Here is a 17,046-nt window from a genome sequence, read left to right as displayed (position 1 = left end):
TGGTTTGCATTTGCCTGCATTCTCCACCAACTCTGCAGTCACCGATGCAGACCTATGAGAAATATGCTTTCGGGTGTGATATACTTTAAAAGATGTTTTGTACTGCAAGACCTCCTTCGGATCCTCGTTTAAAATAGCCTGGTTCGTTGGCAGATGTTGCACCCAGTTCAGACCCTTTTGGGACATCCTTAAAAAATCAAACTCCAGTTTCTAAGGGAGCGATGGCTTCTCTCCACTTTGCCTTGAGATTGAGGGTGGTGCGGGCGACTGAAAATGGTCTTCATTTTCATCTCTTTAGGTGCAGGGATGGCGCAGTGGTGAAAGCACTCGCCTCCTACCAATGTCACCCGGGTTCGATTCCCAGACTCTCCGTCATATGCGGGTTGAGTTTGTTGGTCAAGAAGTTGGTGGTAGACAGATTCTAGAGTCTACTGTAAGATAATTGGCTTTCTACCAAGGAAACCAAAATCAAGTGTCACAGTAAAATCTGTGAGTTTCTGGAAGTCCTATCATTTCGACGAGTAACATGGAATAAGATATCAGTCTACACGTGACTGTGCCTTAACCATTGGTTGAAACTTCATTCAAGGACTATCAAAACGATACAAAAACAAATATCGAAATGTTTTCTGACGTCCACTATGACTTGTTTATCTTATATTACAGTAACCACAGTTTGTAGTTTTTAGCTTGCTTTGTAGGATAGCTAACATAGGGACGTTTTTTATTTCTTAAACGAGATGCTTCCGTGAAGCATACACTGGGTTGCCTGTGGTACGTGTTAGAGAAAATCAGAAGGCACTGAATTGTGTGGTATTGAACTACAGCATTCCAGTCTCTGAAGAATAAGAAGTAAAAGAAAAGCGAGAAACATTGGCTTCTGGGCTGACATGTTGATAATTTTCAAGTTCCCTCACAACTTATTTTCACCACAAGTTTAAGCGTGCCCTCTGAGCATCTGACAGCTTTGTAATACCAGAGTTCACTGAAGTTGACCCTGTCCAGCGGGGTTAGTATCTGGATGGGAGAAGCATCGGACCGAAAATACTATTAACGCTAACAAATGCGAACTCAGCAACGTATAGATTATGTTAGCTTGCTTTATGCAAAACAAGAACATCATTCTAAAAGCTTATTCTACGCAAAAAGTAGGTTCTGGAGGTAATTTTGAGAGTGGAAATGAAGGTTACGCGGCGGACGGCAAATACTAACTATACTTTGATTTCGGCTCGACGGGCGATAGATTGTTGTCGAAGTCCATTACTCGTCGCTTTTGAGATTCAAAGAGTTGGTTTTTCACCGCCTGCCTAGTTTATCCAACTGACTTTTCATTATTGAGCTCAATAAGGGTATATTTTGTTTAAGGATCCACCCACTAAAACGCCGTTCGCGTTACATGACTTTCGACGCCATTGCAGGCTTAGTTAATGATTCTACTGTGTCCACCACAGAAATCTACGCATTTCCACTACCCTCTTGATCCTAAGAAAATACAAGGAGAAGGCTCTATGCACAAAGACACCACTTACCAGGGGAGTGACCCAGTAATAGGCCATTTCCTCTTCAAAGCGAGTCTAAGTGCGAAGTTTTTCTTGTGAAAATTAGTTTTCTTTCATATGTAAAGTAGAACTAATTATCCTCGCAAAAACTTTGCACTTATACGGAAGATATCGTTGACGTCATCTATTGTCATTAATGTGCCAACCAGAGCCTCATTGGCTGTCGAAACAAAGGGTCTTTTGTTCCTGTGATTGGCAAATTTGAATAACAACAGCAATATTTGTAAACAGATATCTTCCCTACAAACATGGACGTCAAATTTCTTTTGATATACAAATTTGCCAACAACTGAACAAAAGAACCGTTTGTTTTCGCACCCAATGAGGCTCTGGTTGGAACATTAATATCAACAGGTGCGTCATCGATATATTTGCTATACATACTCGCTTTACAAAAAATTGAAGAGGAGGCAGACATGAACTCGGAAATAGCCTATTCCGTCTTCAATTTCGGTTTGCCATTTCGCCTTCCCTCCCTTGGCGAAAAAGACCTGGTAAAGAGGTTGAAATTATTTGTGCTTGCCATTTTGCTAGGTAGATATCAGAAAAATAGGTCTGCAATGCGTACTTGGGGTCTTATGCTTAGTTCAACTCCATTGGGCCCTTACAGAATTTGGTACTGCGGTGTCACTTTTACCATGCGTGATTGGTTGAAAATTGGCCATAATACTACAGCACTGAAATGGATTCCTTAAGTATGCTTCAAATTTCAGGACCTGTTCAGAATTTTACAGCTTTGATTTGCTGCTGATCTTTCTCTTATAATTGCTTTTTGCAGAGTTAAGACAACTTTTTCTGCACACTACATCATCTTTATCAGCTATTTAGTAGTAATAGAAGCACTAGAATGGCTAAGAAACGAGCAGGGAACTGCCATACACTCATATGATCCTATAAATGATCAACTTAGAGAATGCTGAAATACGACTAGAATTCCAAGATGAATCATCAGTAGATGAGGTGTTCAATGAACAAGTACCCTCAGAGCTTGCTGCAAATCCCCAAACTACTGCAAATCGCAGTCCATCAGCAATAACAATGTATAATCAGCCAACAGAAATATCTGATCATCAATTACGTCAATCAGTTAGATCATTAAAAAAAATGCAACGCAAAGCTTACAACAGGGTGCTTTCATGGATTAGAAATAAAATGAAAAACCACAACAGCCTGAAGTCACAAAATGTTGAACCAGTTTATTTATTTATAACTGGAGGTGGTGGTGCTGGGAAAAGTCGTTTGATTAAAACAATCTACCACACTTAAAAAACCTATAGACATGCTCCAATGAATCCTGAGAAACCAACAGTCTTACTAGCAGCATCTACTGGAGTAGCAGCAATAAACATTGATGTTACAACCATTACCACAGCATTAGCAATACCTAAAATAACGGGTGATCTCCTACCTGCAATATCTGACCAGAAAAGAACACAAATGAGATTATCACCGTCTGAGTTGAACGTAATAATAATAGATGAGATCTCAATGGTTGGTAACATTACTCTCCTCTATATTAATCAATGACTAAAAGAGATATTTGATATTAACGACTCACAGCTTTTTGCTGGTATAAGTATTATTGCTCTTGGTGATTTATATCAGCTTAACCTCCAAAAGGGGAGTCAGGATGCCTCAGTGGTTATCAAGCGTGCCTCCCACCTCTGCCACCCAGGTTCATCTCTGGCCTCGAGGTCGTAGGTGGGCTGAGTTTCAGTCAATCTCAGTCTGACTGTGAGGGTTTTTCTCCGGGTACTCCGGTTTTCCTCCCTCATCAAAATCGACTCTAGATCAATAACGTCCGGGTGGATACCATCGTTTAGGGCTAACCTCTGGTATCTCTAGCTCCCTTTCATTGTATTGAATGAATAAAGTTGGTATATTAAAATTACCCGTGATTCCTAAAGCTATGTTTACCCTGAAAGCCACCGATCAATATCCTAACAATGTTAATAAACAAGCTTTATTAACAGAGTATTGGCAAGACGAAGATCTGAAACTGGTGGACTTGATTATGAAATTCACTGATTTTAAAGAAACGGCAAGAGTGATGCTTACAGCTAATATTGACATCTAAGATAGATAGATTGATATGTCAATCCAAATACTCAAAGGCCGTCAATAATATTCATTAAGTTTGATCATGATAAAGCAGGACAAAACAGGATAAATAATAGCAATACTCAATATATGCTAAAGAAAACAAAGTAGTAGCTATTGAACCCATCTTGGCAAAGATAAAAGTAAGACCTAATAAGCTATCATTACCTGAGATACAAAGAACACAGTTAGTATGGGCTTGCACTGTCCAAAAAGTACAAATACGGACAAGAGATAGAATAGTAATAAGCTTTCATCTTAACAAACAAAGAAGCCTTAACTATGGTCAAATATATGTTGCAATAAGTCGTGCTAAAACATTACAAGGTATCTAGGCTCTTGGAAAAATTGAACACTAGCATGTTAGAGCAAATCGTGAAGTAAATGAAGAATATGAAAGATTAAGAAATACAGTATGGTATCCTTGGTCCGCGAGATCATTGGTCCGCGACTTTTCCGAACATGATGTTATATTGACTGACTGACAATCAAGATCTGCCTCTGACTTTATAGGGGTCTGTATGCATACAATGCATTTATAAGACCCCAAAAATTAAGTGGTAAACCTTTAAAGTCAATAAATATTGTTTTTTATCTTTTTTTGAAATACAAAACGCAAATTAACAACAGCGCCTTATCCGAGGCCGCTTACACCACTGAGTTCAAAAGCTTCTCGTCCGTGAGGAAGCTGTTCATGGAAAACGGAGTGTATTTTTTGCCGTGTGATTGTATATTCCATTCCAAGTTCAGCCTGTTTGAAGGTGTCTTTTCCCGTCGAAATCTTTACTTGTGTTTCTCTGGTCAATATTCGGACATTTTGTGAAAAACACAAAGCCGAGCAGACAAGTAAAAAAAAAAAAAAATCACATTTGAAAGGCTTTTTTAAAAGAATTAAAATTCGCCTTAATTCAATTTGCCTAGTTTCATTCATTTTTTTGTTGATTTCATATTACGTAACAGTGTGAAAAGGCCCGCGTATGTACGTCGTGTTAGACGGTTTCATTTGCTTGTACTGCGTTCAGTTCATTGCACCTTTTACTTAATAGTAATTGGATCAGAACAAATAGTTCGTTATATTACATTTAGGTAGATTTTAAGCCTAAGACAGGTTCTTCATCTGTTCTTTCTGAGAAAACTAAGCATTTCACGATCTCTCAGTTTAGCCTCAACGTTCTTGGCTCATAAAAATTGTTCTCGTGTAAAAGAGGGGAAGATGGTGTCAGCCACATCGATTCCACTTTCAGTTGCGAATGGCTCCAGATACACAGTGATCCTTTTCGGGTGTTTAATCTGATTGCAACCGATCTTGTTGAAAATGATGCTGTTTCCTCTGACTTACAATGAAGTCCTAAATTCGGCGAACTGGCAGCCGGAATGCAGGATTGTCAGCTGCACTTTTTCCCAATACCTAAACGATCTAGAAAGAAAACAATAAAGTGGGAAAATTTTAAGCGGTAAAAGGGAAAATTCTAGGTCGTGTGATAGCGGTAATTAATTTGACGCAGGATTTTAAGTGTCCAAAAGATGTTTACATTAAAAGCATGATCGTTCGAATATATATTTCACCCCTGTATATTCAACTCCTTTCACCTCCTGTATTCATCTCTTTGGACGTTTTATCAAGATATTAAGTCTTAGTTTGAGAAAACAAGGTCGGCTATTTTTATATTGGTAGAAAATTCTAGATGGTTATTATTCAACTGACTATCAAAGTGATTCAAAAGCAAATATCGAAACAGCCTTCCTGCAGTTTGGTGTTTTCTGGAATCCACTATCACTTGTTTACGTGGAATCTAATAGCATTCGCCTCAGTTTCTAGTTTTTGGCTTGCTTTGAAGTTTATTAAAAGTCGTTTTTATCCGAGCCCGACTTCGTTTCGGCTTGCCATTTTATGCATATTACTCAAGCACGCTACAGCGTTTTTGGTAGTGAAATGGCAATAATTTCACCCGCATGCTAAGTTCTCGGTGAGAACTTTCTTATGCAAATTCTGTTTAATGGCGATAATATCGAATCAACGTCAAATAGCTGAAATAGTCCTGATATAAGGTCGGAGATCAATTGTGAGTCGATACAACACTCTACAAGCTGGTCGTTTGAAGAGCAGTAGTCACAGTTTCATGAAGATTCGACTCCCTGACATTGAAGCAATGGGAAAGACAGTCATTGGTTCTTTTGATTTGTCATACAGCAGTTCAAAACGAACTTCAGCAGTCGTTAGATCTTTAGATTATGGAAATACTCAGCAAAATACAAAGGAATTCGCTTCGCCTACAAATCTATCCTGCAAGGGAAACGAGCTGATGCAGCATGAAAGATTGAACCCATTGACGAATCCATGTCGAAGCGAAACGAACTGCTCCAGAAGATGTCCACATTGCCGGAGAAATTTTAACGATGCTACTCTAGAAATGGTTAAATTGTTATTTCCTGATTTCTTTGCACCCGACGCAAGAATCAGGCTCGAACAAAGTGCAAACATTGATGCGAAAAAGTACAATGATCCAATTATTTCGTCCTGGATGAAAATGTTTGGTGCTGTCTCTTCATCTTTCGAAAACGTCAAACTTTAACCTTCATTGTTATGAATGGCATTCAGACTTGAGCTGCCTTGGAAGACTTGAAAAGTAGTAACACATCAAAGTCTAAAAGATTCACGGAAGTTGTCACAACAGGTACTTGGTTTAATTTCAGCTCATTTGACACGCGTCGCCTGTTGACTATTTATACGAGCTTTTTATCAATCACTAGCAGGTGATTCATTTCCTGAAACCGGCATTCTTATTCTGGATTTTACTTTATTAAGTAATACATTTCCGCAAACTCTTGCCACATATTTTTAATTTTATTCATTCATTTATTCATGCCATTTAGGCTGCATAGCTCTAAAACTTTATCATACGCATGCGCCGCAGTAACTGGTGGCTACTGTCCTACATAGCCTTTTGATAGATGTGCTCCTTGCCGCCATACTTGTATAAATAAAATAAAATTTGTTCAATTGAACGAAAAACGTATTCTATTCGAGTGAAATGGTTTTGTCATCTCGCATAGGTCGACACACTATTTCAATATATCATGTATTTTGGGTTTTGACTAAATTATTCTCTGCAGTGTTTTTTATACCGGTATATACCAGCATTGCACAGGCTGTATAAATAGGCTTTTCTCCAATAATCTTGATTGCCTTTTTTTCTTTACCTACCGACAAAGTGTAAGGACGGCCCCAAAGGTGGAAGCGTTGAACTAAGAGCATTGTGACATTTAAAAAGAAGTTCGTGTCTTCGGTCAAGATAGCTTTTCAATGTTGATGGGTAGCCGTTTTGGACCGGAATTGACCGAGGCAGAAATCGATGCTTTAGTCAACAATGCTACCCCGAACATCTAAAAAACCTGGAGTTTTTAATAAATCAATTATTCTTTTCGAGCTTGCTGGATATAAAGTGATTATCATCAACTCGGCGCTACGCACCTCGTTGGTTATCTATCACTTCATATCCAGTGCGCTCCAGTAGAATAATTGTTAAGGGTAAGTGCATTTTGAAAGTCGATCTACGAAATCTCCGCCTGCTACACTGGCAAGTGGGATCTATATGGAAAGTATAGCACCTGCAACGGAACAAGTTGATGTGTAAATGATTCATACGATTGATTCGGCCGTTGATAATGATTTGAGGCTTTACTACAAAGTTTCATTTAAATACATTGACAATCAGGAAAAAATAGAGACAACTACAACTAATCCGTCGACCCATCCCTCCAATGTTAAGTATTGTTTTCAGAAAAATAAAATAATAGCTGAGAAAGTGCTTAAACCGTCGAATCGACCAGGAAATGACTTCAACCAACAAAGCCCGCCGGTAATTAGCATTACTATTTTTTTTACAGTTTTTGGCCTCCTAATTAAAGCTCTGGTTTTTCCCGTTGTATTATGAAAGGTGTTGGGTGTTTTCCATTTACAAAAAATTTCCGGAAATTTCGGTGGAGATTTCCATTGGGTGAAAATCGTGTTCCATTTAACTCAGGTCCGTTCGCCGCCCAGTGATTGCGATTTTACGTGCCAAAATTTAAAAATGTGGCCGTGAATAGCCCGGAGGTGGTAAGACCTTTGAAAAGTTTCCATCGGAAAGTTTCCAACGGGAAAACAGGACTACCTTTTCAGAAGAATGAAGGGGTAGTTTCTAAAGAAACTGTGATGCTGCGTCGGTGGGGAAGTAGTATACAAAAATTTGGTTTTATCAACGGAGTTGATAATGTAAATTGGCCACCGTACAGAGATTCTAAAAGCTGACGTTTCGAGCGTTAGCCCTTCGTCAGAGCGAATCCAAATATAATTTTTGTATACCTTTTCAGAAGTTCCGTTTATTCCGGAAATTTTCCAGTGGAACGAACCAAAAACGTGTGTTCCATTTACATCCCAACCGGAATTTCCGGAATTTCTTGGTAAGTGACGTATGTTTCGAATTCTTCGAGCTGACGGCGGAATGATTATACAGGTTACTAAGGTCAGGTCACTAAGGAATCATATTGTTCATGTGCTTGTATTTATCAGGACTATAACCTGTCGCAAAATATCATTGCTTTAAATTATCCTCTTTTCCATTTTCTTTTCTTTGGAAAACAAATTGCATACAATTTTGACCTCGGTTCTGTTTATTAGTTTTAAATATTTAAATAAGTACGTTATTTAACGTAGTTATTTCCCCTATTTGTTTTGAATTCGGGATGTTAATACTTTTTGTAAACGGTTGTCAGCTTCCAGTCGCCGCAAAAAAAGACCTATGCTCGATTCGGAATCGCTATGGTTTAGTTTCGTTCCTCGATATCAGTCCTCAGTTTTACCTGAGTCTTCTGTGCGGAATTTTCAAGTGGGTTACTAACAATTCATTGTGTCCTTTATCCGTTAATTTAACTTCTTATGCTATATCCAAATTTAAATCAGTTTCTGTTATTTCTAACCCGGTGAGCGACTAAATGTTCGGTCGTTTTGTTACTAACGGCTGACGCCATTGAGACCCTCCAAACATATTCAGCCACGACTGTACCAGCAGATCCTCATTCACCGTTTCCTCAACGGCTTGCGACTGTTTTCGCTGTTGTAGTCCCTTGCAAAGCCTGACGCTAGGGTATTTTTGCACAGTTGGTGATGGCATAATTTCTCTGTACTTACAAAACTCCGGGAAAAGAATTTCCATCTCAGCGGTGCTTGTGTTTTGGCTGCAACGTGGTTTGGATTCAGGATAGGCCTCCGGGTTTAAAGCCAGGATGAATCCTAGAACTTTTGCCTTTTCTCGGCGATACGGTGCATTTACAAGCAGTAAGCTCGTTGGCGATACGTGGGTGAAACTGATCTGTTTCTCAGCGGGACGTCTGCGAAAGGTCATCATATTTCTTGAGGCTTTACCACAGCACTGGCCTGTAAATCTTGAAGTTTCGCAGGAAACGGCCACATTTGAATTCTCTTCCACGACGATATGATTACCATTTTCATCTTGAGTTTCAGGGATTTCTAGTATTGTATTTAGCTGTCTTGGTAGAGAAATACAATTCCTGTATTGGGTCATCTCGTCCCTTTTGTAGATAACTTTGCTTCTTCTGTATATGACATTGAACAATATTTAATTCGCCAAGAATCATGTGCCATATAGACAAAAGGCTGCTGCCACAATTTTTATCTCCCAGAAACTCCACTCTTTTATGTTACATAACTTCAGAATACAATTAAAAAATTCCACCTGTATGTCAAAAATAGCCATAGATGATATTGTAGCCTTTTAAGGCATACGCATTGTAGGCAGCTGCGTTTGCCGTCTGCTAAATCGTTTTAACGTCAGTGTATTGTCGTGTCTGCGGAATAAAGGCTTAAATTTATTTGAACTTCCGAAAATTAGATGATTTAAGGTTTCTATAGCAAAATTGCCACGTATCATATATATTCTTACGCCAAAATGTGACTTAAGACGGTTATGTAAAACGCTAAGTTAAAAAAAATTTTTTTTTCGTTGACATTGTAATATAACAAAAACAATATAAAATCACATATGCCAAAGCTCTCACCGGAATGTTTGTTTACAATGCTGTTAGAGTTCCGCTAGAGCCTTATCGATTGTGCTAGCATAATTCTTGTCATAATCTGGAAAAAACCCGAGCATAATTTGTGCTCTTTTTGTAAGTAAAAGTGTAAGCATAAATCGGCATATTTTTGTATTTTTTATCTTTTGAAGGGAACATTACCAGAGTCGTTACTTGCTTGGTCGGTTGCTCTCTGAGATCCATGATTTTAATTTTTTTGTCTTTTCATTTGTCTGGGGATCTTTGTCGGAACCGGGAAGAATGGAAATAGTGCGTCGTTCGTCGTACACCTGAAGTAACGAATGCGTCGGTCCCAGTTAACGTTTTGAGACACGAGTAGAAGAACAGCCACCCAATGGCCCAGAACCCGTTGAAATTACTAGACATCGAACCTGAAGCAAGCCATCCTACATTTTATCACCGCATCTAGTTTCAACCTGCTGGAATGACACCAACCGGATTGACGTACAATAATAATAATAATAATAATAATAATAATAATAATAATAATAATAATAATAATAATAATAATAATAATAATAATAATAATACATTTGTAGTGCGCAAATGCCATATGGATATGCTCAAATTCGCATTACAATGAAAGTTAAGAACTAACCCTAAAATATAAAATTACATATGGAGGTAAAATTCAGAAAATTATATCACTATTTAAATAATCTAAAAACTTAGATAACTATTATAAATAGGTTAAAAATCACAATATATATAAATAAAATAACATTAAGTCGACTATGAAAACGCTTCACGAAATAAATGTGTCTTAAGTTTGGTCTTGAAGCCTGCAACAGTGATTTCAGACCTAATGTCTAGAGGAAGAGCGTTCCAAAGTTTTGGCGCCGCATATGTAAAAGGGCAATCACCAAGAGTAACTTTAGACAACTTTTCAGGGCAACTAAGGAGGAGACTGTCACGAGAGCTCCTTAGATTATACCGAAGAGGTGACTTAATGGAAATTAACGAGGCTACATATGTAGGTGCTAAACCTTTAAGAGCCTTGAATGTAATTAAAAGAATTTTAAAAACAATTCGGAATTTAACTGGTAGCCAAAGCAAATTAAAAAGTAGGGGTGTGATATGGCAATATCTAGTCTGTTGGCAAACCAGTTTGGCAGCAGCATTTTGTATTCTTTGAAGCTTGTTCAAGTGATAGTCAGGAATACCATACAAAATACTGTTACAATAGTCAATCCTAGCTGGCAAAAATGCAATAGTTAGACAAACTTGCATAATGATTAGAAAAACTACGATGAAACAGTATGTGCTGCGATTCATGCAATCGAAACTGACTTACGTTACTGAGCTTGCCATGTGCCTCAAGTCATAGCACTGATGTTAGTTCTAAAGACACTTGTCGATGAGTACCAGGACAGAATTACGATTTCGTTTCTTCCTGCATACAATTTAGGCATCTGAGAGATAATCCGATTCTTGCAATTTGGTGCAAGGGGAGTTTGTAGTATCTTGGTTTCTCATTTTACATCATTCACAAATTCAGTTCAGACCCAGGGGCGGATCTAGGATAAATAATGACCGGTTTCCAAAAAAGCGAAAAAGTTTCTAAGGGCTCCGGTAGCATGCTCCCCCGGGAATTTATGGAATTTTAACTCTCAAAAGTCCCATTTCCCGTGTTTCTCAACGATTTCCGTAAAATGGTGGAAGCCATATGGGTTCGCCCCTGAGATCAGTGGCTTATAAGCCAGAGTTTTGTGTTTTCTTTCCGGTTACATTTCCTCCACTTCATCGCGGTCTGAAAAGAGGGTCTTCCGGGTTAAATCTCGGAACATTGACGATACTTTCATTCCCTCAACAAGCTCAAATAAGTCCCACTGACTTCAAAATGACTTTGATGTGGTTATCAATGATAAATGTTGCAACTATCAAGACTGTAAAATCCGTTTTTAGGTTAAATCCGTTTTTACCTAGCTTAAATTGGTAATCTTCGTTTTACCTGGGTTGATTACGGACTTTTTTGCAGCATGAATTAAGCCTAGAGAAAAAATAGGGTCAGGTTGCGATTAGTTTTAGATATCAAATGACTTATTATACAAAAGTAAATAATGAAAAGAACTTGTGTTAGGTTGAGAATGTTCGTCGTTGACGTGCAGTGGTGAAAACACAGGGCCATAAACCCTGGAGGGCCCGAGTTCGAGTACCGGTAAGTGCATAGTACATTTCTTTGTTCCCTTAATATGTTGTAATGGGTTAGGATAACTGAATGGATAAGTGTACTTATACAGAAACTGATAAGATCATACAAACCATTAAGAAAGTGTGTTGAGATCTGTAAGACAGAGATGGAGGGTAGGAAAAAGTGTTGCAATTCTACGTTGCCCCTGTTTTAAAAGCCGCGCAACTAAGCTCGTAAATGCTTGGAAACCTCATGGAAAACTCCCTTACGATTAAATGCGCGCCGTGCTGAGATGCAATCGCATGGCTTTTGAGGTTGTCCCATAGTTCTTCCCATAGTTCTGAAGTCTGGGTTAAAGTTTTAGCATTATCAAAATGGAGTCTTCGTCCTTCATCGCCAGCTACATGTGACAATTTTTTGTAAAAGCCACAGATGTTGAAAACACGGGAAAATGCTCAACTGAGGCAAATAAATACAAAAATTTGGTTTATCAACGGAGTTTATAATGTAAATTGACCACCGTACAGAGATTCTAAAAGCTGACGTTTCGAGCTAACGCTCGAAACGTCAGCTTTTAGAATCTCTGTACGGTGGTCAATTTACATTATCAACTCCGTTGATAAACCAAATTTTTGTATACTACTTCCCCACCGACGCAGCATCACAGTTTCTTTAGAAACTACCCCTTCATTCATTTGAGGCAAATAAATGACTGTTAACTTCAAACTACTATCAGACCTTGACAAGAGAAAACCGTCGATTGAGTAGGGTGCTGCTTATGTGATACATTTTCTATTTTTGGCTGGGTTGTCCGTTGGTTTTTCTTCGCGCAACTGACTTTTTCATTTTACGAAAAACTAGTCGCCTGGTAAACTTTCTGGTTGTCTGAGACGACCGGACGACCGCTAATTTCGAGCACTGAGAACATTCTAAAACAAAATCTGTAGCATGGATTTAAAAAATACACATTTCTCAAACAAATTATGACGTCACGAAGGCCCTCCCATGATACACTTTTCAAAATATCAGTTCCATTTTCTGTCCAAATAAAAATTCCATAGTACAGTTTACGAAAAATTATGGGACGGTTCCCATCCGGGGAAAAAACTGACTCTTCCTTTCGTTTCTTGATAATTTTTGCCTGTTTTTCACTGAAACGCGCGGCAGAAGACTACGACTAATTGAGCATGCGCCTTCTGAATGAAGCGATGTCAGATTTCCATTGTAAAAATTAGAACCACCCATGCAACCTTTTTGCAGGGATCTTGACTAAAAATCTTCCTAGCCAGCAATTGTCTTTCTCTCCTGTTTCACCTCCTGCATGTCTTTCTGTAATTTAGAGCCCCCCCCCCCCCCCCCCCCCTTATTCTTAAGAACCATGCTACAGAGTACAGCCCGATAGAGACGGGTTGAACGCGTGCCCGCATAACATATCCGATATAAGAGTGTCAAAAAACTAACACCAGTTTGCAGTAGGATTAGTTTCAGTTTTCAAAACGGAGAGTAAGGTTCGTCACATTGCATGAATATAAATGAAAGACTGAAGAAATTGAAGACTGATCGTTAGATCAGTATTTTTCACGCGATCGAATCCTCTTAAACCAAAACTTCAGTGTTACCTGTCAATGCCCGTTTTAGATCCGTTTACGTTGTTTTTGCCTTCCTTGTTTCATTTGAGATAAGCTAGCATAAATCAATCGAACATTTTCGTTTCCTGTGCTAGTTTCCTGTTTCACCTCCTGCATGAAAGGAGTCAAACGAGTTGGACGTGATTTTATCCCTGAAAAAAGAAATTACAATAACAATGGCCCCCAACTTCAGTTCTGGCGCTAACAGTATTGCTTGTGATATTTGGAACATTTCCTCTGGTTTTCACTGAGTGTACTTGATGTCCAGGGGTTTATTTTACTTACTGACCTTGCTATCACCGTTGTCAAGTTGGCCTTTTCAGAATTTTCAAGCGATTGATGTTCTGGATTGGATTGTTCGAAGAAGCCTGACCTCAGAGTTAGAGGTGACTGATATTAAAGGAAAATGTGTTGTACAGTTTTTGCAACACAGAGATTAGGGATGTTAAATTTTGAGATTTTTTTGTCTCGTGCTCTACCTCATGCACATGAATGTGTGCTCGATATTTTTCACATACATCACTCGGCAGATGTAGCATTTTGAACTCTTTTGGTGGGCGAGAAACGTGATTGTCACCTATTGAAGGTTGCTTCGTCCTTCTTTTGGGGAGAAGTAGTATAAAATCATGAACGTCTTTTCTTTGTAAAATAAAGTTAATTAAAAAGCTAACTGGCCACTCCATTGGACTGAAGCCGCATAATTTGAATTTACGCGTGCAGTGGATCATGCCAGCACCTCACGTTTTCGGACTGAAATTTTGATAGGAATCATATCCAGGAAACGAATCTAAATTTATTTCACGTGAACGAACAGAAAAGGTATTAAGTATAAAGATTAAAAACCACATCCACTGATGTGCTCACAAAGTTCTCTTTTGGCAGAGAGGACATGTTGACGCATTGAAAGCTGCTGAAATCCAGTTCAAAACGATTGCTTTACGGTTTCTAATCCACCATACGCATCTTGAAATTGTTAGTTTTCTGACGCCCGATCACTTAATGTCTGCTTACTACAAAAAGCCGGAATTGTGTTAATTTCCACCAAGAAACTTAGACATGTGTCGTTTTCATGGTTCTCAACATCGAAATTATACGCCGTGCCGTTCAAATAGTCTGTCCAATAGGCAGCGATTGGCCACCATTTTTGAAGCCTCACAAGATGAGATAGCCAGAGAGAATTGCAATGAAGTGGAAAAAGGGCTAGAGCGACTGAACCTGAATGAAAGACAACCACTGCTTGAAGACAAAGTCAAATCGCCCCCCTCAACGACAAGCAAAACGTCAGAAACCATGAAACAAAGGTACAAATTTATCTTAAGACAGCCTTGTTTTTTGGCAAATGCATGGCGATTTCAGCAAAGTCAAGATGAATGGAGGCAATTCTTAACGACACCTTATGCAGATTTCTTCCCCGAGAAAATCGGGGCATCCATGATAGATGTAGGTTTTTATTCACCTTCATACGCGGTTAATGAAAAGATACAGCGAGTTAAGTCCATCAAAAAGGAAGATGAACTTCACCGATCCAGCGAAATTGCCGCCTGGTTGGAATTTTTTGGGTAGCTGTAAACTCTGTGACTTTTGTGACTCATATACCATTTGTCTCGATCTCCATATACACTGCTGTCTGAATATCATATTTTGGGCCCCAAAGGCAAGAGGGAAGAGAACTAAAAACACTCAGTCCAGAGAAAGCTGTCTCTCTTATGAAGTAAACTGGAATGTAAAATAGTGCATTGTCCCCTCACAAACGATATATACATTTTGATTTATTGATATTACTCTTGTTGGTGCGTCATACAAGTACTTCTCCTTGAGCAACACCGACACGACCCGGTAAAACCTTGAGTGTCTACCGAATTAGTCAGCCCAATTCAAATCGCTGTAGCGTCGACCATACCTGTGGAAGCCCGGGTGCCGGCTACTACATCTGGTTTAACCAAGGAGATCAATACTCTCGTTGAATCCATTACTTGCATCCGGCGAGTATCTTTATTCTGACGTTCTAAACTTCCTTTTTATTCAAGTGTGGAGTGGAAGCTCTCAGGAATATCAGGAATAACCGTTGCTTTTTCCTCACAGATGATCTTACGACGGGAGTTTATGGTTCATAACGTTAGGTATGACAACTAGAAGAACAACAACATACTTTATTGTACCCGTGATTGAGTTATAATTTACAAAAGTATGACATTGCTAGTTGTCGATTTTGCATATTCTCGATGTGGGTCTCGTTGCTTTACATTTGAGAGTGAGCGCGAAGCAGAACATAATGGCAGCGGAGTCCTTAGTTCTTCTCAAGTGCGATCTGCGCCGTGTCAGTTTAACCCCACCACTTCATACAATATATTTATGTTCTTATCTAACAATATTAATTCATATGCTGCAACCTTTTGAAGCATTTTGAAGACAGTTGTCTTCACAGTTTCTCACTCTTGTGGATTGTTTCTATGGTTACGTTAACATGCACAACAAAGCTAGACAAAAATGATCGGCGCACTTTCATCTCTTCTATTTGATAATTTTTTGTTCTCTGTGAAAACATATAAAAGTATCATCTTCGTAGAGAAATGGCTAGGTGTTTCCTTTTGCGGTGATCTGGAGAAATTTCGTTTGACGCATGCATGTCCATATTGTTTGAATGAAAAAACAGGACAAAGAAAATTAAATTCCTTTTAGTACTTTTAAACTTTTAAAGTAAAATTTTTTTATCGTTGGTAAAGTCGACAATCCAGAAAAATTTTGAGGAGGCAGTTTTCGCATTGCCCTTTTTGAAAAATTAAGGTATTTAGTCGGAGATGCTTCTGCGAGCAGCAAAAACCCATTTGAAATAAAAAAAAAAATTGAATCAGTATGTCACGGAGAAATGAAACCCAGTGAATAAGTTCAACAGTTATATTTCATTTACAGTGCGTTCACTGAAACTGGGGCCACCCAGATAACGAAAACCAATGAGATGGCAGAGCTGAAACTATAGATTCCAACTTTTTCAGATCCAGCGAATCAAAAGTCCGATACTAAACGCAAATTGTTCGTTGACCGGTGATATTGAAGTGATTGTGGGGTCGGTTGCTGTGAATTATCTAGGTGGCCCCGGTTTCAGCGAACGCACTTTTAAAACCCATATACTTTGAACAGAAATTTTCAAGTCATTGTGTCATCACGGTAGACGTTGTGCCTTCTGTCACGTTTCTCGGTCAGCGTATGGCGATATAATACTTACTGTTATCAACGATCAAAATCAGATTGTATAATGATAAGGCTCTCAAACAAAAGGTTTATTAAGAACTCGGAAGTGAAGGTATCCTAATGGAAACTGTTGAAAAAGGTTCGTTGTTGGCGTGACGTCAAGAACTTTGTGTATAAAACAGTTACGATTTTTATCAAATCCATTGGATTGCTTCAATAAAAATAAAATGCAACGGGGAAAGATATTTTCGTTCACATAAATTCTATCAAAATAAGTCAAAATAAACCTAGTAACATTTTACTTGAAATCTTCGAGTGATAGAACGCGAGCAAAGCAGTGATCGGA

The sequence above is a fragment of the Montipora capricornis genome, chromosome 10 (genome assembly GCF_036669925.1).
Source record: "Montipora capricornis isolate CH-2021 chromosome 10, ASM3666992v2, whole genome shotgun sequence".
NCBI classification, from domain to species: domain Eukaryota; kingdom Metazoa; phylum Cnidaria; class Anthozoa; order Scleractinia; family Acroporidae; genus Montipora; species Montipora capricornis.
Note: the sequence above shows the minus strand (reverse complement) of the source record.